This window comes from Marmota monax, unplaced genomic scaffold (assembly GCF_021218885.2).
Source record: "Marmota monax isolate L192 unplaced genomic scaffold, Marmota_monax_Labrador192_F-V1.1 WCK01_AAM20220418_F8-fsc00051, whole genome shotgun sequence".
In the NCBI taxonomy this organism is placed as follows: domain Eukaryota; kingdom Metazoa; phylum Chordata; class Mammalia; order Rodentia; family Sciuridae; genus Marmota; species Marmota monax.
The window spans coordinates 12108765-12129126 of record NW_026695202.1 but is presented as its reverse complement, the minus strand read 5'-3'; the positions used below and the strand labels follow the sequence as shown (position 1 = coordinate 12129126).

The 20362-nt window shown below is 45.2% G+C and overlaps 1 non-coding gene across 1 annotated transcript; it reads left to right on the top strand.

Moving 5' to 3' along the window:
- The first annotated feature begins 9922 nt into the window (after window positions 1-9922).
- On the top strand, window positions 9923-10028 carry LOC124083177 (small nucleolar RNA U13). Its single transcript, XR_006848677.1, has one exon. It is a non-coding gene; the product is annotated as a small nucleolar RNA U13 (small nucleolar RNA).
- The last annotated feature ends 10334 nt before the right edge of the window (window positions 10029-20362 follow it).

Genomic DNA, 20362 nt, shown 5'->3' with positions numbered 1-20362 from the left:
TACACAACAAAAGATTGTATAATACAGGCCTCATGGTGATAACTGGGCATTGGCTCTTGGATAATATTAATTCCTGGTATTCGAGAACTCTGGTGGGATCTACTGGTCAGAGTAGGAGTTAAAATGGATCAAGAAATAAGTGAAAGTGGGGTGCAGTGGTGCACGCCTGTAATCCCTGAAGCTTGGGAAACTGAGATAGGAGGATCTCGAGTTCAAAGCCAGATTCAGCAACTCAGTGAGACCCTGTCTCTAAATAAAATACAAAACAGGGCCAGGGGTGTGGCTCAGTGGTTAAGTGCCCCTGAGTTCAATCCCTGGTACCAAAAAAAAAGAAAAAGAAAGAAAGAAAGAAAAGAAACAAGTGGAGTTTGACTGAATGACTTTATAATAGGACCTATGGAGGACTGGGGACGTAGCTCAGTGGGTAGAGTACTCACCCAGCATGTGCAAGACCCTGGGTTTAATCCTCAGCACCACTAAAACAAAACAAAACAACAACAACAAAAAATAGGACTTGTAAATCTCCAAATGTATTTTATTTTATTTTTTTGCAGTGTTGGGGGTAGAACACTGAGCCTTGCACATGCTAGGCAAGCACTCTATCACTGAGCTACACCCCCAGCCCCAAACTTTTTTGCTGAAGTAATGAATTAAACTCAGGGGTGCTCTACCACTGAGCTACATCCCCAGTTCTTTTGGTTTTTATTTATTTATTTATAGTGCTAGGGACTGAACCCAGGGCCTTGTGCATTTGAGGCAAGCAATCTACCAACTGAGCTATATCCCCAACCCCATCCCCAGTTCTTTTTTTTTTTTTTTAACAATATCTTTATTTTGTTTACTTATTTTTATGTGGTGCTGAGGATTGAACCCAGTGCCTCACATATGTGAAGCAAGCGCTCTGCCACTGAGCCACAACTCCAGCCCCCCCAGTTCTTTTTGTTTTTTACTTTGAGACAGGGACTTGCTAAGTTGCTGTGGCTGGCCTTGAATTGCAATCCTCCTGCCTCAGCCTCCCAAGTCACTAGGATTATAGGCATGCACCCCTGTGCCTGGCAAAGCTCCTTTTTTTTTCTGTGTTCCTAATTATATACCTGGAACAGATATCCCCAACCACTGGCAGAATGACTGTGTTGACTCTCACATTGGCAAAGTAAGAGATTCGGTGATGGGAAAGTCAAGTGGAAATCCCTCCTTATGAAACTGATAAACCAAAGGAAATACTGCATTCTCTGGGGGAACTAAGAGATTAATAATATCACCACAGCCTTCAAAGATTCCAGGGTGGTGATTTTATCACACTCCCACTTTAAAATTCAGTTTGTCTAGTGAAGATGGCAGATGGGCCTTGGAGAACGATGGTGGATTTTCATAAACTTAATTATGCGGTGACTCCAATTGCAGCTGCTATTTCAGATGTGGTCTCATTGCTGGAGAAAATGAATTCAGTCCCTGACACCTGATAAGTAGTTATTGAGCTGGCAAGTCTTTTTTCTGTATTCCAAGAAGCAGAAAAGATCAGAAATTCTGTTTTCATTCATCAGGGCCACCCGTATAGCTTCACCATCTTGCCACAGGACTACATTAGCCCTCTGACAGCTCTCCAATTCTGATTTTGAACACTTCGTCATTGCACAAGATATAATGCTATTCTGCTCTGTGTAGATGACATCATACTAATAGGACCTAGAGAGCAGCAAGAAGCAAGTATCAGATGTGACAGAAATAAAAAGGTCTCTAGCCAGGCACAGTGGCACATGCCTGTAATCCCAGCTGCTTGAGAGGCTGAGGCAGGGAGATCACAAGTTCAAAGCCAGCCTCAGCAAAAGCCAGGCACTAAGCAAATCCGTGAGACCTTGCCTCTAAATAAAATACAAAATAGGGCTGGGGATGTGGCTCAATGTTTGAGTGCCCTGAATTCAATTCCCAGTACCAAAAAGAAAAAAAAAACAAGGTCTCAATAATGGTTTGGGGTCCATGGTTCTGAACATGCCAAGATTTTTCTCTCCAAAGTAAAGTATACCTCACACCCCCCACCACCACCACAAAAGCAGCATGAGGCCTTGGGGGTCTCTATGGACTCTGGCGTTATCACATATTCTTTTCAGGTATGCTGTTCTAACTCATTTACTAGATAATCTTAAAGCTATCCCCTTGAATGGAGGCCCGAGCAAGAGAAGGCTCTGAAAACTGGTCCATGCTGCAGGATGATTTCTACCATTTGACCCTAAGGACCTTGCAGACCCCACATGGAAGGCTGAGGCAGGAGGATCAGAAGTTAGAGGACAAACCTGGGCAACTTAATGAGACCCTGTCTCAAAATAAGAGATAAAAAGCACTGGGCTTGTAACTTAGTGGTAGAGTGCTTGCCTAGTATGTGCAAGGACCTGAGTTCAGTCCCCAACACCCTCCCCTATGTCACACACAAAATCTTTGCAGATTCAATGAAGTGCTGGATTTTTATAGCAGATATGGAGGCCAAATGAAGCTGTGACAATCTTTACAGTAGAAACCTGGCTTTTGGAGCACAGTCCCACTTTTCTTGGTGGTGCTGAGGATTGAACCCAGGGCCTTGTGCATGCAAGGCAAGCACTCTACCCATTGAGGTATATCCCCAGCCCCTGGCCCCACTCTCTTAATGGCTTATTATTCTCCTTTGAGAAGCAATTCTTTGTTTAACACTTCTCAGGCTGATAGACACTTATTGCCTACCCATAGGTTGACAGATGACATTACCTGAACCACCAATCATGAACTCACCACTGCATTCCCTGTGATTCTTCCTTGTCATGAGAAGGTGATATGTACAGGGTTAGCTCCAAGAAGCACTCACAGGCAGCGGTGAGCTCCTGCCTGCAGCCTACAGGTGCTTCACCGTCACCTCTCCCTCACCCACATCTGTGGCTTTGGGTTCTTCTACACAGAGGGGAAATCTTATATCAACCATAACTGGATTTCGATGGCCCCACTGAATTAGAAGCTGAGCCTCCCACTTGGCCAGGCTCCTGACTCTGCTGGGAAGAGAGGCTGAAAGGAAGTCACGGTATTACTCTCAGGGAAAAGTCAGTTGCTCCCTCCCAAAGGCAGCAGGGACGGGTGTAAATGGGTCCCAGGTCTCTTGGGATTGGATTGTTTCTTACTGTCACATCTAGAGGCAGAAAAAAAAAATAACAGAACATGATCACAAATCTTTATAGTCGGTACCATGAAAATCTTAGCCTCAGGTAGAGAATCCTGCTAAGGTGCTCCTGCGGGGACAAGGACAGGGAAAGGGGGAAGGAAAGAAATGCACAGTGCGGTCTCTTGACAATGATAGAAACCTGGCGTTCCACCTGCCTTTCAGTGTCCTCAGGGAACTAGCTTCAATACCCCTGAGGAATCCAAAACCCACAGATACTCAAGTCCTTAAAGAAAGTGGCAGAGTATTTGCATAGGCACTGGGAACATCTTTCCTTATGCTTTTTTCTTTGGTGCTGGGTATTGATCCCAGGGACTTGCTTATGTCCTTATACTTTAAATCATTTCTAGATTAATAACAACACCTAATACAATGTAAATAGTTGCCGTGCTGTCTTGTTTATGCAACAACGACACGGCAGAAAAATCTGTACATGTTCAGGACAGACACAAATTTTTAAAAAATATTTTTTATTTGTGTTGGTTGAATCTTTGAATGCAGAGGGCTGACCCAAGAGGAATAAAAATCTGTGTCCCCACAAAACCTTGTACACAAATATTCATGCAGTCAGAGGATGGAAACAACCAAATGTTCATCTACTGAATGGATTTTAAAAAATGAGTGCATTCGTATAATATTATCCATCCATAAAAAAGAATGAATATTGATACATGTTACAACATGGATGAATCTTGAAATTGTTATGCTATAAAGAAAGCCAGTCACAAAGGTCACAAACTGTACAATTCTATCTAATGAAATGTCCACAACAGGCAAATCTATAGACAGAAAGTAAGCCAGATAGCACGTGCCTGTAATCCCAGCAACTTGGGAGGCTGAGGCAGGAGAATCGTGAGTTCAAAGCCAGCCTCAGCAACTTAGCAAGGCACTAAACAACTTTGTGAGACCCTGTCTCTAAATAAAAAGGGCTGGGGATGTGGCTCAGTGGCAAAGCATAAAAGGAAAGGAAAGGAAAGGAAAGGAAAGGAAGGAAGGAAGGAAGGAAGGAAGGAAGGAAGGAAGGAAGGAAGGAAGGAAGGAAGGAAGGGGAAAATTAGTGTATGCCCAGATCTGTGGGAAAAGAGGAGTGGGAAAGAGAGGGATTGCGAATGAGCAGGAGCTCTTTTTATGGGGTGATGAAAATATTCTGAAATTGATTGTGAGGATGGTTGTATCACCCTGTGAATATACTGAAACCACTGAGCTGTACACTTCAAAGGATGCATTGCGTGGTATGTGAATCACAACTCAACAAATGTGTTTTTTAAAGATTTCAGGACAAAGGCAGTGGACAGAAGAAGCACTTAGAAATTCAGAGTCTCCTCTCCAGTCCTCAGAACCAGTGACCAACCTTAGACATTTTTCTCCTATTCCCGTCTCCCTTTCCCCCCTGCCGCCTGGGAACCTCATCCAGCTATGTCTTGCCATTGATTTGGAGGTTCTTAGGGGCTGCCCACTGGGCAACACCCTTGGCTAAAAGGAACTTCCTGGGAACTTCTTCCACCTGGGAGCTGCAGCATGAGCTTGGGTTTTGGCTGGTTCAGTGGACAACACTGGCGTCAGTAGTTTGGATGGTTTCAGACCTTGGTTTTACTGCTGACTTGCTGTGCCATTCAGCAGGTCCCCAACCTGCTTGGTGCCAAATGACAACTGGAGTAAAATAAGCCTGACTTGGGAGTCTCCCTGGTGCGGATCTGATTTCTTGTGGCAAGGTTACAGCAGCTGACATTTGCTCAGCCTTTTTACACACGTGTCATCTCAGCTGACACCCTGGGGCAAATATGATTGCTAGTGACAGATGTGGACTTTCCCAGTGCCTCCAGCTGGCCTGTGTAATAGGCCTGCTTTTCTGACTCCAAATTCTGTGCTTATCCCTCTCCTGAGGCTCCTGAAATGAGACTTTCTTCCTTCTTCCCAAATGTGGACGCCGAGGAAAAGGACTTTCAGCCGGTCACAGCCCCTGTGCTGGCAGCCCTGGGACACAGCCCCTCTATGTCCCTCTTCTGCCATTTGCTTGCTTGAGGCTCCTTCCCCTTTTCACTTCTGCGGCATCTGGATCCAGGCTGAGCAGAGCCAGGCTGGTTTGCACCTTACATTGGATAAATGATTGTAGACAAGACTGCAATGAGGAGGAATAAGAATCCAGTTCCTGGGCTGGGGATGTGGCTCAAGCGGTAGCGCGCTCGCCTGTCATGCGTGCGGCCCGGGTTCGATCCTCAGCACCACATACAAACAAAGATGTTGTGTCCACCGAGAACTAAAAAAATAAATAAATATTAAAAAAAAAAAAAAAAAAAAAAAAAAAAGAATCCAGTTCCTTCACCAATAAAAAAAAAAAAAATGTGGGGGCAGGGGTGGGGGCGGGGTGGCGGTGAGAATCCAGTTCCTCTTAGACAAACTTTAATACCAAGTTGTCTGGATTCGTCATGATCTGGCCTCTGGCCATTTGTCAGGCCTCTTCCCCTGACCCTTCATTTCCTTCCTGCACTCAATGTCATGTTTAAATATCTCAGTGTTTCCAGAAAGGGCTTTGTGCTTCTACAGTTTTGTATAGGTCCACCCCTTGGGATGATCTTTAGGATGCAGCAGAGTGACCTTGTCCCAAGGAAGCTCTCTGCTGTCCCCTGCTCCCCCTCCTGGTTCCCCACCAAACAGCTGGTCTAATACCCATCCTCTAGGGGCTGTGGTTGGCTTGAGGACTCATAGCTGCCCCCTGGCTGTCCCTGATGTAGAGAATGGTCCTTGGCTGACAGAAGCCTCCTTGTCAGGGAGGCTACCACCACCCAGCAGCCCTCATCCAAAACCTGGAAAGAAGTGTAAAAGCCAGTCCCTTTGCCTCCAGGGGACCACTCTGCATTGCAGCTGTGATCCAGAGCCATCTGCTCACTCCTCTGGACCAGGCCAGGGGCCAATGTGACCTGAGACCTCCTGGCTCAGGAATTGCTCCTGCTTCACTTCCTTCTGGGAATTTTTCTCCCACAAACCTCAGCCCCCAGACCACATCCTGGGGCTAAGGCACTAGCACATTCCATTGTGATTAACTATTTATCTTCCTGTCTCCCAGACTAGTCTCTGAGCTCCTGGAGAGCAGGGACAGTACCGTCCTAGCTGGGGGCAGAGCAGGAGCTCTGCATGGAGATCACTGAGCTTCAGGGTGGTTCTACAGTCCTCACACCTTCCTGTCTCCATCTCCTCCATTTCCTCCCTTCTCCCAGGGATCCCCTCCTAACTATGCCTCCTTCCTGGAATTCCCTACTCCACAAGCAGCAAAGACTTTGGGGTGGGAGAGCAATAGCTACACCCCCATTCCACCCCCCTGCTTCTAGAAATTTAGGCTGAGAAGGGGCAGACTGGCAGAGTCTGGAAGGCTGGAAGGCAGGGCTGGGCAGACAGCCCTGGCAGAGGGTGGGGGGTTGGTGGGGGGTCTGGGTAGTGGAAAAGGAGCCTGGTGCACAGTCTGACCCTCCTGAGGCCATTTGCAATATGCCCCACAGCGGCCTTTTCCAGTGGCTGCCCTTGACTTTCCCTCCCTCTCTCTGCACCTCTTAGCTTCATAAGCGCTCTAAGAACGTGCCCACTCTGTTTCATTCATTGCCACCCACTCACGGCACCAACCCACGTCACAGGAGGGATGTCTTTGCCTCAGAAGCTTATTAACTTTCCAGGCGGCCTCCAGCTCACGCAGGCGCTGAGTCAGTGCCGGCTCAGCTGCCCCGAGGGAGGGAGGCCGGCCGGCCGGCCGACTCAGATTGCTGGGTTGCAGCCAGGGGTCCTCTCCAGCAGCAGGGCTACACTCCCCAGCAGGGGCGGGCTGGGGTTATGCTCCCCGGGCTAATCCTACCCAGCTGCACTCGGCCTACTATCAGGCACATCTCTGCATCCTTCCCTGGTCTCCCTCTGGGAGACCCCCACATGAGCTCCAGCAAGACTTCTGGGGGAAGGGGGAGGAAGGGGAGAGGGGTGTGGAAATTGTTACCACCTTGACTGGGGACTTAGTCTGTTTTATATTGCTATAACAAAATACCTGAAACTGGGTAATTTATAAAGAATAGGATTTTGGGGGCCTCACGGTTCTGGAGACTGGGAAGTCCAAGAGCAAGGTGCCGGTTTCTGGTGAGGGCCCCTGTGGGCATCACAACATGGTGGAGAAAGCTGTGAGTTCATGGCTCTTCCTCTTCTATAGCCACCAACTCCATCACGGGACTTCTCATGACCTCATCTAATCTGAGTTCTGCACCAAAGGCCTCACTTCCAAACACCATTAATATATGAATTTGATGATTAGGTTTTCATCATATGAGCTTTGGGGGATACTTTCAAACCAGAGCAAGTCGTCCAGGGCTGGCCATGTGACCTGTCAGAGCCCATGAGAAGCATTGATATTCAGGCAAAAAAAATGTAGAACAAAAAATACTCCTTCCTTTTTGCTAGACTTGAAACAGAAGAGGAAGGGAGAGGAAGGGGCTAGAGCTGCCATGTGTTGTTGCCATGTAACACCTCAGACTGTAGCCAACCCTGTAAAAGAGAAAAATGGAGGGGAGATGAGTCCTGACTGTACCTAGAGTCCTGAATCAGCCATGCCTGAAGCTGGAATAATGTGACTTTGCAGCTTCATGCCTCAATGTGTTTCTTTTGCTGAAGTGAATTTTCTGTCGGTTGAAAAAAAAAATCTAAGTATTTAGCACCACATTTAACTAATCCCAAGACATACATTTTTTTTTTTTGTTTTCATTTCCCAAGGTTGGGAGCATAACTTACAATCAATGGCATCGTCCCCACGAATCAGCCATTGTTCTTTGCAAATTTGAGAAATTGAGCAGAGCTGTTCGTATTGTCTTCACGTCAACTTAGGCCCGCGGGGGTACTGCATGTACTGAATTTAGTGCTATTGAAAATGTCTTTGAAAGATTATACTGTGATTCAGCAGTTGGATCAAAAGTGATTATGTAGAAAGAAAGGCAGCCAACCAGAGAGTGAAGCTGAGATTAGTAGAAGCAACCTTTGTCTTTGGAGGAATGGGTTGCTCTTCCTTCACAAACCAACAAGCAAGTGCTTTGAAAAACCTAAGATGCAAAGAGCCCCACAAGTAGAAGTTGCATTATATTTTGTTCCTGAAACACAGGTAAAAAAAATGGATTATCACACACTAAGCAACGTAACAGAAGACAGGAGAAACTGTGGACTCTCATGGGAGGCTGAGAGGAATTTCAAAGCAACCGGAGTTGCAGTGGGCTGTTGTTAAGATGCTGTCACAGGGTGTGACATAGTGTGATCATTGTTTTCTTTCTCAGTGGTCCATCTTATAACCATGGAGATACACTACCACCTCCATTTTGCAAAAGTGCTGTTAAAGTGACTGGCTCAAGCCAGGTGTGGTGGCGCACACCTGTGATACCAACGATCTGGAGGTGGAGGCAGGAGGATCACGAGCTCAAAGCCAGCCTCAGCAATTTAGCAAGACCCTGTCTCAAAATAAAATATAAAAAAGGGGCTGGGGATGTGGCTCAACAACAATGACACAAAAGACTTGCTCAAGGTCACAAAATGAAATGAACCTGAACACCATGGACCTGACCATTACTTCCTATCCACATCTGTCCCTGGTCAAGGGAGTGAAGTGCTGGGGACATCTGTCCATCCCTGTCCTGCTGTCCAAGCACTCTGGCCTGGTCTGGCTCAGCAGAGGTAGAATCCAGTAGTTACAATGGCCTGGCCTGATATTTGCTCTTAGATTGTCTCAGTGCACTAGCTTGGGCCTAAAGAGAGATCTCTATCCCCATCAATCTTCATACTATAGTTTGAGTAGCACCTGGAGGTTGTGCCTTGGGTTACAGTTTTTCATCCTCTAAATATTTTTAAACATCTTTGCATAAAATGAGATTTTGATAGAGATTATGTAGTAATTTCTCTGTGCACAAAACAATAGTAACATTCCTGCCTGAGTGATCTTTCTGTAAGAGCTGATAGAAAAACAGCAGATGATATTTCTAAGGAGGTAGCAGGAATGGTAGCTGAGCACACAGACTCTAGACTCAGAATGCTTGAGTTCAAAGCCTGGATCTGACATGTACTATCTGTGTGACCATGAGCAAGTCACTTAAACTCTCGGTTTCCTCATATAACAGTAATTAATAGGACCTACTTCATAGAGATGTTGTGAGGCTTACATGAGATAATATATACAGAGCCCTAGTTTAACAAACTACCCACAGCACTGGCCACGCACCAGGCAATATTCTTTTCATAGAACAATTCAAATGATGATTATGGAGATTACATGCATCAATATTTGTTAAATTACTGGGGTTGCGGCTCAGTGGTAGTGCATTTGCCTGGCATGTGTCTCAATGGGTTCAAATCTCAGCATCACATATAAATAAATAAAATAAAGGTCTATCAATAACTAAAAAATTTTAGAAAAAAATATTTGTCAAATTAGGAACCATCTCTTCTGGCCCAGTAATCTCTCCCTTCCTCCATCACTTTGCATTTAAACAAATCTTTTCTATATTTTTGTTCAGTTTTTTTTAAAGCTGTATTTAGTTAGAGAGCATGTCGGTGTAATTTTCCTAGTCCACCGTGACCAGAAATATTATATTAATTATTTATTATCTCTCCCCAATCTTCATCTTGCCCCAAATAAAATGTAAGCTCTTAGGGTTTTTCATCTTTGTTCATTGAGGAAGCCCAAGTACCTAGAGCAGTGTTTGGCATATAATATGTGTTCAATAAAAACTTGTTGAAACCCTCTTAGGGTTCGTAAGCATGATGACCGAGGTTTTGTGCTATTGTGTGAGATTGCTCCTCCTTCAAATCTTCTTATGACATTAGCACATTACCTGGTCTTACATGAGAAGGAAAAAAAGGTCGCTGAATGAACAAAGAAAGGAAGAGAATAAAACCTATACAGCAGGGTGACTGGCTGGCAGAAGCTGGCCCTCAAGCCACAGAGGGCTAATCAGCCAGAGTTAAGCCAGGTCGGTAGCTGGGAGGCCTGACAGGGTTGCAGAAGGTCTGGGCTCCAAATATGGCACTACTGCTTATCACATGTGTGACCTCAGGTAAATGAACTATCCTGTGCCTCGGTTCCCACCAGCTCAAGTGAGGACTAATGAGTTGACATGTCGATGGGATAGAGGAGTCACAGTGGCCAGCATGTAGCCCAAGCAGTGCCATCATTTGCTGTCACGAGGATGACGAATAGCAGGGTCACAGCAGCTTTGGCCCCTGGATGCTCTTATTTCTCTTCCTTGTGCCTTCTCTGTTCCAGAGAGGTGTGAGCGGGAGACTGCATTCACACATCTATTCAGTGTGCACCAGGGGTGTGGCTCAGTGGTAGAGCACCTGCCTAGCACACATGAGGGCCGGGTTCTATCCCCAGCACCACAAAAAAACCAACCAAACAAAAACATAGATAAAAAAGAAAGGTGTTAACTTTGTGCTGGATACTGTGTTAGGAGCTGGGAAGATCCATGCAAAGGACTCAATAAGACTGGGACTCTTGCTGTGGGCTGGGAGTCTGCCCTGTGCTTTATCTTAGCCAGTTAATTCCCTGTAAAAGGAATTAACTGGCTAAGAAGGTTCTGGAAGCACTCTTGAAACAGCTAATTTCAAAAACATTATGGGTATGTGGCCCAACTTTGGGTCCTTTTATCCTCTGCTAACATAAGAAGCTGTATTTTGGGTGAAGAGAAGTGGAACAAGGAGCATGTGCTAACTCTTCAGGAGAGAGAGGCACTTGGCAAATTTTCAGAGTTACAAGAGAATATTTTGCTTTGCCTGTATGGGTTGAATGGGTTTAGATAAAACTCTCCTAAAGAATTAAGGTTTGGGGGGCTGGGATGTGGCTCAAGTGGTAGCACGCTTGCCTGGTATGCGTGCGGCCCAGGTTCGATCCTCAGCACCACATACAAAGAAAGATGTTGTGTCCGCCAAAAACTAAAAAATAAATATTAAAATTCTCTCTCTCTCTCTTTAAAAAAAAAAAGAATTAAGCTTTGGGGCTGGGGTTGTGTTAGTGGTAGAGCACCTTCCTAACATGTATGAGGCACTGGATTCTATTCTCAGCACCACATATAAATAAATAAAATAAAGGTCCATTGACAACTAAAAATATTTTAATTCTTTTAAAAGCCACCTTTTAAAAAAAGAAAGAAAGAAAGAATTAAGCTAGGCATGGTGATGCATATCTGCAATCCCAGAGGCTCAGGAGGCTGAGGCAGGAGGATTGTGAGTTCAAAGCCAGCCTCAGCAACTTAGTGAGGCTCTTAGCAACTTAGTGAGACCCTGCCTCTAAATAAAATATGAAAAGAGCTGGGATGTGTCTCATGATTAAGAGCCCTTGGGTTCCATCCCCAGTACCCAAGAAAAATAATTAAGGTTTGATTTTAGGAGGGTGTGTGCGTATGAGAGAGGGAGAGAGAGAGAGAGAGAGAGAGAGAGAGAGAGAGAGAGAGAGACTATTCCTGAGGTTTTTTTTTTTTTCTATTTTGGGAGGTGGTGGTGAGTGAAAGACTCCATTCACTCATCCGATTGCCCCAGAAGTTCCCTAGGCAAAGTGTACCTGAAACTCTCCCAGGTGTCTGTAAGCTAAGGGGAGCCCTGACTTGAGGGCCCCTGCCTGCTCTGAACAGATCCTCCAAGCCTCTTTTTCACCCTGGACTATTCTGCAGGGTGCCAACTACATACATGCTCATTATTATTGATTCAGACAGTCAACAAATATTTACTGTGCACATACTATGTACCAACTCAAACTTGGAGAAGCCTGCTGCTGGAGGGAGGGGCTGTGGATCTCACCTGGGTGGGTTTACTGAAGGGTAGATAGGGATTTGCTTCAGGACAGGTGGGAAAGAAGGATATTCGAGAGGAGACAGACTCTCAGAAGAGGGAATCAGCTTAGGAACTGGAGCTGGCCCACTGGGGGCCCCATTGCTGAGGGTTTTCCCCTAGGACTCTGCAACAAAGCCACCTAACCCCAGGGTCTGCTGGTGTCCCTCTGCCTGGAAGGTTGAGGTCAGCACTCGGGGGAAAAAAAGCCAGTCCCTGTATCAGTTTCACAAAGCAACCACCGACCCAGCTTCTCACAAGCAAGCTCTCACTAAGTTTTCCAGAGTAAACAAAAAAGTTAAAAATTTTAATTTTTTTTTAAATTTTGTTATTATTATTTTTAGTGGTTCTGGGGATTGAACCCACGGACATTTGACCACTGAGCTACACCCTCAACCCTTCTTTATTTCTTATTTTGAGACAGGGTCTTGCTAAATTGCCAGGGCTGATCTTGAACTTGTGATCCTCCTTCTTCAGCCTCCCCAGTTGCCAAGATTATAAGCCTGTGCCACTGCATCTGGCTCAAGGAATTTTTTTTTAAAACAAATAAGAAATGAGTCCCTCAAAGGAATTCCAGGGAATACCATTTTCTCCACCTCGTTTTCATCAGTCGAGGTTACAGCTTTGCGATTTTTGTTACAATTCTCCGCATCCATCCCTTCCAGGAATTGCCTAACAACAGTGTGGGGAACAGAGACACCCCCCACCCCCCATGGGCAAGAGAACAAGGAGCCTTGGGAAGGAAGCAACATGTTTTCAGGGACCTGGACCAGGAGTCCCAATACTGACCCTCCCCCAAGTTCCCAGTAGAGGACAATATAGAGACCCTGAAGAGAACCTCCTTTTCACGTTATGTAGACACTCTAAGCCCCAGCCCCAGGTGTAGGCACTGAGCTGTGACCAGTCCTCACCTAATTTACAGATGCCAAGATTGAAACGCAAGGACACTGTGGAAATCCCTATAGTCACCTGGCTCCCAGGGAAGAGCCAGGTGCCCAAGCTACGCCTATCTCTTCAGCAAGGTCCCTGCCCTCTTGGGAGATTCTTGTTTGACTGCGATTTTGACAATCACAAGGCACCTCTGTTCACCTGCAGGGGCTGGTCCTGAGGGAGGACCTGGGAGACCAACTCCACGTTCTCACCCCGACTCCATCTGCTTCTTTGACATTTTTTTTTTTCAATTTCCTTCTGCAGTGACCTTGGGTCCTAGGAACCACATGTCTGATTGATAAGCATCTTTATGACAAAAGACCAGAGAGCCTGGCAGGATAGGTCACCCCTTGATAAGATCACCACCCCTTAAGCAGGAGCTATTGTTCCATGATGGAACTGCTCCCACCCCCTCAAGCAGGAGTAACCATCCCACCCTGGGAACCAAACTGCCCTCTCAAGTGGCAATGACCTTCCCAGGGTTTCACTGACCAGTCCTAAGGTAATGATCAAGCAGACGGTGGCCTGACGGAGATGACATTCTCTGCCTGCTGTACACCCCCTCCCTGCCCTGCAAGCCCCCAGCCCTAGCCTTTCTTGCCCTTTTCTACAAAATGCTTAATGTTTTTTCAGCCCCTTGAAGATAGATCTGTGGTCGCCACTCTCCTGGATCTGTTCTTCCCAGCATGGCCATGCTGATTAAAGCTTCTTTCTGGTCCTTCTCTTTGATTGCCATATTGGGACAGGGGGCTGAGCCTGGTCTGATGGGACTCCCTGGAGCTGGGGCCTTGGGCCTAGGACTCTGGTAACAGAGTGTACTATGATCATTCAGCTCCACTCCAATCAAGCTTTTTGTTACTGCTGATTTTTCCCACACTCTGGTTCTCTGAGACTCTGGTGCAAGGGGCTCTTGAGTATCCCTGTCCATTCAGGCAAGAGAAAAGAAACAATCACTTCCAAATGAGAGTGTAGGAAGGCTGCACAAAAGACGACTTCGAAACTGTTCCAGTCAGGCAGAGGATCTCCGTGGGGAAGGAAACCACATAACCAGTCCACCTACCGGGAACACAAATGGAGCCCCACCTGATGACTGGAGTCCTTATCTCCCCACACTTGTGACTCTCAACCCTGCACTATACCACTAGGGGCTGCAGGCACAGTGGCATCCAGAGGACCTTGCCCCCCCCCCCTCCTCTATCTTTATGATACCAATTATCATCATTAGGCCTCTTTGCAGATGTTCTCAGGCCACCTGAAAAGGCTCAGCAATGCAGCACTGGCAGCCCCGCTTCTTGCTCATGAAGTTAGAGGAGAGAAGAAAACATCTTTTTTGAGCAATTCTCACAAAAGTCCCAGGGTGCACTGTGATTGGCCTGGATCCGTAACATCTCTTCCCCAAGGGCCTGGAGCAGTTGGTAAGAAGTTGATGGTACGTCCTGCTTGAGGTCTGGGGGAGGGCTTGAACCCACTTACATTACATGAACCAAGACATTTCGAGGAACAGGGAGAGGGTTAGTCCCTCTGTGTACAGGACTGACCGAATGCCTTAGCTTACATGTGCTGCTGCTAGTAACAGGGACACTTGTGTCCAGTCTGCTTCAGTCAGATTGCTTCTGGCAGCATATAACAGCAACCTTCCTCAAAAAGGAACTGTGTTTTACCACCCAAAGGAACACCCAGCAGTGGAGCAGCCTCCACGCATAGTTCAACCTGCTGCTGGGCGCTGCAGTGGAGGTGCCAGGGGGTTCCCATCCTTCTCCTCTGCCTTTCTCCCTGGGAGCTTGATTGTAAGTCTATTTTCTCCTGGTAGTCAAAAGATGGCTGCAGCAGATCTGGATTTCACATCCAAATTACATCTTCTGCTGTTTCTTAGGAGCAAGAAAATCTTTTCCAAAAGCTCTGCTGTGGAGGTCTGTTGGGCTTCAACGAGCAGACTTGGGTAACCTCCCCATTCCTGGGCGGGTAACTGCCAGCACACCAGGGACATTACTATGATGGGACATTCCTTTAGTGGTTAAAACAAACATTTCAGGAGAAAGATGGCAGTCTAGGAGTCAACCAGGAAGGCCACCTCCCCTCCCCTGTGGAGGGAGAGACTAGAGATGCAGAGATTTATTTATTTATTTATATTTATTTTATGTATTTATTTTTATGTGGTGCTGAGGATTGAAACCAGTGCCTCACATGTGCTAGGCTAGTGCTGTAGCATTGACCTTTAACTCCAGCCCTGGTGCAGAGATGTAAAAGACACCCTTTAGAGCTGGGCGTGGTAGTGCCCACCTATAACCCCAGTGGCTTGGGAGGCTGAGATGGGAGGATCACGAGTTCAAAGTCAGCCTCAGCAGTGGCAAGATACTAAGCAACACAGTGAGACCCTGTCTGGATGTGGCTCAGTGGTTGAGTGCTCCTCAGTTCAATCCCCGGTACATCACCCCCCCAAAAAAGACACACTTTAGAGGTTGAGGACATAGCTCAGTGGTAAAGCATGTGCTTAGGATGTACAAGGTGGGTGCCATCCCCTGCACACACACACACACAAAAAAAAAAAAAAAAGAGAAAAGAGACATTTTAAAAAATAGATAAAACTACAGCGAGACATCTGAGCAATAAAACCATAAAAATTGTCTCCAGAACTGAGCTCCTGGAAGGCTGTGGGAGGCAGCAAAGTACCATCTCCTGCCTCTGAAGCTCTGAAGGTGATTTCAAGGGTATTTGTTCTATAATAATTCATCATGCTTGACATTTGTCGGATGTGATTTTTCTCTGTACTTTATTTTATAATAAAAAAGGATTTAAAGAAAAGAAAAAAGGGCTGGGGATGTGGCTCAAGCGGTAGCGCGCTCGCCTGGCATGCGTGTGGCCCAGGTTCGATCCTCAGCACCACATACAAACAAAGATGTTGTGTCCACCGAAAACTAAAAATAAATAAATAAATACTAAAGATTCTCTCTCTCTCTCTCTCTTAAAAAAAAAAGGAAAAAGAAAAAGAAAAAAATGCACATTTGCTCAAAGTACCCACTTAAATCCCTTCCTTCACTGTCTCCCTGCTGCCCACAGATGGTGTCCTTTGTCAAGACTCCCGAGGTGCAGTCTGAGCCACTCTGCCATCATTCTGGGTCCTTGGAAGAAGAAGGAAGGGGAAATAAGGTCAGGGGGTCCAGGAAGAGGGATGGTCCTGGGGGAGCCCAAGGAGGAGGCCAGTGGGAACCAGCAGCCTGAGGACGAGGAGCTGCAGAGTCAGGAGGAGGAGCAGGGAGCCCCCTGGGTGCACCATCACCACCACCCGTGACAGCCCTGTGTCCCAGTTCTCCTGTATTTTGCAAGCTGCCTGACCTTGATCTTCTATGTTATCTGTATTTTCTCCAATCTTTATCTTTTGTAATCTGATTGCATCTTCCATTTCATTATACTGAGCATTAATAGGACACTCATAAAATTTATGTGTGTAAAAAAAGCACAAAAAATGTCTAATTTTAAATATTGGCTTTATTTTTTCCCCCATGTAAAGTAATTCTTGTAGACAGGCGTGGTGGTGCATGCCTGTAAACCCGCAACTGGGGAGACTGAGGCAGGAGTATCATGAGTTCAAAGCCAGTCTCAGCAATAGCAGGGACTAAGCAACTCAGTGAGACCCTGTCTCTAAATAAAAAACAAAATAGGGCTGGGGATGTGGCTCAGTGGCCGAGTGGCCCTGAGTTCAATCCCTGGTACTTTCCCCCCTCAAAAAAAGCCAGCCTCAGCAATTTAGCAAGGTCCTAAGCAACTTTTTGAGACCCTGTCTCAAAATAAAATAAAAACGACTGGAAATACATCTCAGAAGTGGAGAGCCCCTGGGTTCAATGCCCAGAACAACAACAACAAAAAGAATTAAAACTACAAAAATAAACAACATGAAAAACAAACAAACAAAACCTAGAACTATAAAACTTCTAAGAGAAAATGTAGGAGAACAACCTTTGTGACCACAGTGAAGCAAAGATTACTTAGAGATGACCTCAGAAGTAGGAGCATAGGGCTGGGAGGTGGTAGACCTGCTTGCACAGCACCCATGAGGCCCTGGGTTCCATCCCCTGAAGGAAGAGAGAAAGAAAACGAAGCATAGACTGAGAGAGAGAATGTTTGCAAGTCAAATATCCAGTAGAAAAGGACTTGTGTCTACAATATACAATTTCAGTCTAATAAGAAGACATTCCAATTTTTAAAAAATGGGCATTAAAAAGACACTAACAACAACAAAAAAGATATATGGATGGGCCAGGTGTGGTGGTACATGCCTGTAATCTCAGTTGAGAGAGGAGGATTGCGAGTTCAAAGCCAGCCTCAGCAACTTAGCAGGGCCTTAAGCAACTCAGTGAGACCCTGTCTTTAAATAAAATATAAAAAAGGGGGTGGGATGTAGCTCAGTGGTTATGCACCCCTGGGTTCAATCCTTGGTACTATCTATCTCTCTATCTATGGCAAATAAGCAGGCAAAAAGATCCCCAAGATCACTCATCAGGGAAATGCAAGTTCAAATCACAATGAGATCTCGCTGCATAGATAGAGTCTCTAGAGAGACTCTGACAAAAAAAGACTGACAAGGGGCTGAGGGTCCAGTTCAAAGAACATGTGCTTAGTATTCATCAGGCCCGGGCTTGGATCCCCAGCATAAAACATAAAAACACCAAATAAACATATGGAAAGGTTCTCATCATCACTCACCAGGGAAATGCAAATTAAGTTACAATATAAAACCTCTCTGCTACCAATTGACTGGATAAAACAAAGAGGACCAAAAACTTCAGAGAGCTGTTTGGTAGAATACTAAAGTTGAAAATACGCTTTGCCTATGACCCAGAAATTCCACTCCTAAAGGAAATGCACACATAAATGTGACCCAAGGAGCATGCAGTGTTCACACCAGCACTGTGTGCAGTAGCCCCACACTGAAGACAACCCAAATACCCTTCAGTAGGATGGACACAGTTACTGTAATACATTCATACACTAGCAAACTACAATCACATGCAAAAATACTGCTGGCCAGCTGGGGAGGCACATACCTGTAGTCCCAGATTCAGGAGGCTGAGCCAGGAGGATTGTCTGCAACCAGAGGTTCAAACCTGCCTGGGCAACACAATGGAGCTCCCATAGGGAGGAAAAAAAAAAGTGGGGGATGGGGGCTGAATCTCAGGAACATAGCTTTTTTTTTTTTTAAATAATAACTCATCATTCTCTCTCTCTCTTTTTTAAAGATATATATATATATATATATATATATATATATATATATATAGAGAGAGAGAGAGAGAGAGAGAGAGAGGATTTTTTTAATATTTATTTTTTTTTAGTTTTCAGTGGACACAACATCTTTGTTTGTATGTGGTGCTGAGGATCGAACCCAGGCCGCACACATGCCAGGCGAGCGCACTACCGCTTGAGCCACATCCCTAGCCCACGAACATAGCTTTGAGTGAAATAGTTGCAGCAAACTCAAAATACTTACGATTTTGTAGATCATTCCATTTATATAAAGAGCAAAGCTAGGCTGGGTGTGGTGGTACATACCTATAACCCCAGTAACTCAGGAGGCTGAGGCAGGAGTTTCACAAGTTCGAGGTCAGCCTCAGCAACTAATGGAGACCCTGTCTCAAACTTAGACATTGTTTGTCTAATTCTCCCCCACTCTACCCTATGACAATTTGACAGCTGGGAAGTTTACCCTCACCCCATGCCCTGGCACTGGGGTTTGGACACCCAGGGGTGCTCTATCACTGAGTTACACCCTCTGCCCCTTTAATTTTTATTTATTTATGTTTTTTGGGGGGGAGTACTGGGGATTGAACTCAGGAGTACTTGACCACTGAGTCACATCCCCAGCCCTATGTTGTATTTTATTTAGAGAAGGGTCTTACTGAGTTGCTTAGTGCCTTGCTTTTTACTGAGCCTGGTTTTGAACTTGCGATACTCCTGCCTCAGCCTCCCAAGCCACTGGGATTACAGGTGTGGGCCACCTCCCAACTTTATACTTTTTTTGTTTTTTTTTTTTCAGTTGTAGATGGACACAATACCTTTATTTTATTTATTACTTTTTGTGTGTGGTGCTTAAGTTCGAACCCGGTGCCTCACATGTGCTAGGCAAGTGCTCTACAACTGAGCTACAACTCCAGCCCCTATACTTATTTTTAAAACAAAATATTAATGTTCCACAGCAGTGAAGAATTTTCAGTTGTTTCACCTGGCTGTTGAATATAGGGTTGCCTCTTTGCTTGTCTAAAAAGTAAAGAAGGGATTACAGACCTCAACCAGGAAGGGGCGCCAAAGGACAGTTTATGAAGCCCACCCCTTTTGTAAGGTGATGTCTTCCAGCAGTTTCCTTAACCCAGGGCCTTTTCTCTCCCAGTGAAAACACATGCGTTTTGTGATTCTCTGCTTCATAGACGTCCAGTCTTGAATAAACACCAAATCCATGAATCAAATTCATTCTAATAGTATTTTTGAGGCCTGGGGATGTATTTCAGTAGTAGAGTACTTGCTTAACAGGCACGAGATCATGAATTCAATCCCCAGTACAGGGGGAAAAATTACCAGTTTAAAGGTTATAGACTTTTTAAATTTAATTTAATTTTTTAGGTACTGAGAATTAAATACAGGGCCTCCTACATGCTAGACAAACATCGTAGAGCTGATCTACATCTGAAGCCCTTTTTTTACTTTATTTATTTACGTTTGGGTGGATGGGATTGAACCATGGGCCTCCTGCATGACAGACAAGTGCTCTACCACTGAGCTACATCTGCCACAGAATTTGTGGGTGTGTGTGTGTGTGTGTGCGTGCGCGCGCGCGCCAGGGATTGAACCCAGAAGGGCTGAACCACTGAGCCACAACCCTTTTTTTTTTTTTTTTTTCAAATTTTGAGACATGGTTTTGTTAAGTTGCTGGCTTTGAACTTGTGATCTTCCTACCTCAGACTCTGGAGTAGCTGGGATTACTGTGTGTATTTAGCCCACTGCTCTGGGCTAAATACACACACACACACACACACTTATTTATTTATTTTAATTAACACATAGTAATTGTACATATTGATGGGATACAGTGTAACATGTCACTATAGGTATACAATATATAATGCTTTGATCAGGCTAATTGGTATATCTATCACTAGACATTTATTGTTTTTTTATGTTAAGAACATTCAAAATCCTCTCTACTAGCTATTTTGAAATATTCAATTAATTGTTGTTAATTATAGTTATCCTACTGTGCTGTTATGAGAATATTTTTTAAAATGATTCCTATGAACTCTATGAGACAGAAAGTGTTTATAGAATATAGGGGAAAAAATAGAGCTGATAGGTCCTTATTTCCTCATGGCTAGATAAAAGTAGCAGTCTCCTAAGTTATCTCCCCAGTCTATTTTCTCTTTCTTTTTTTTCCCAGTG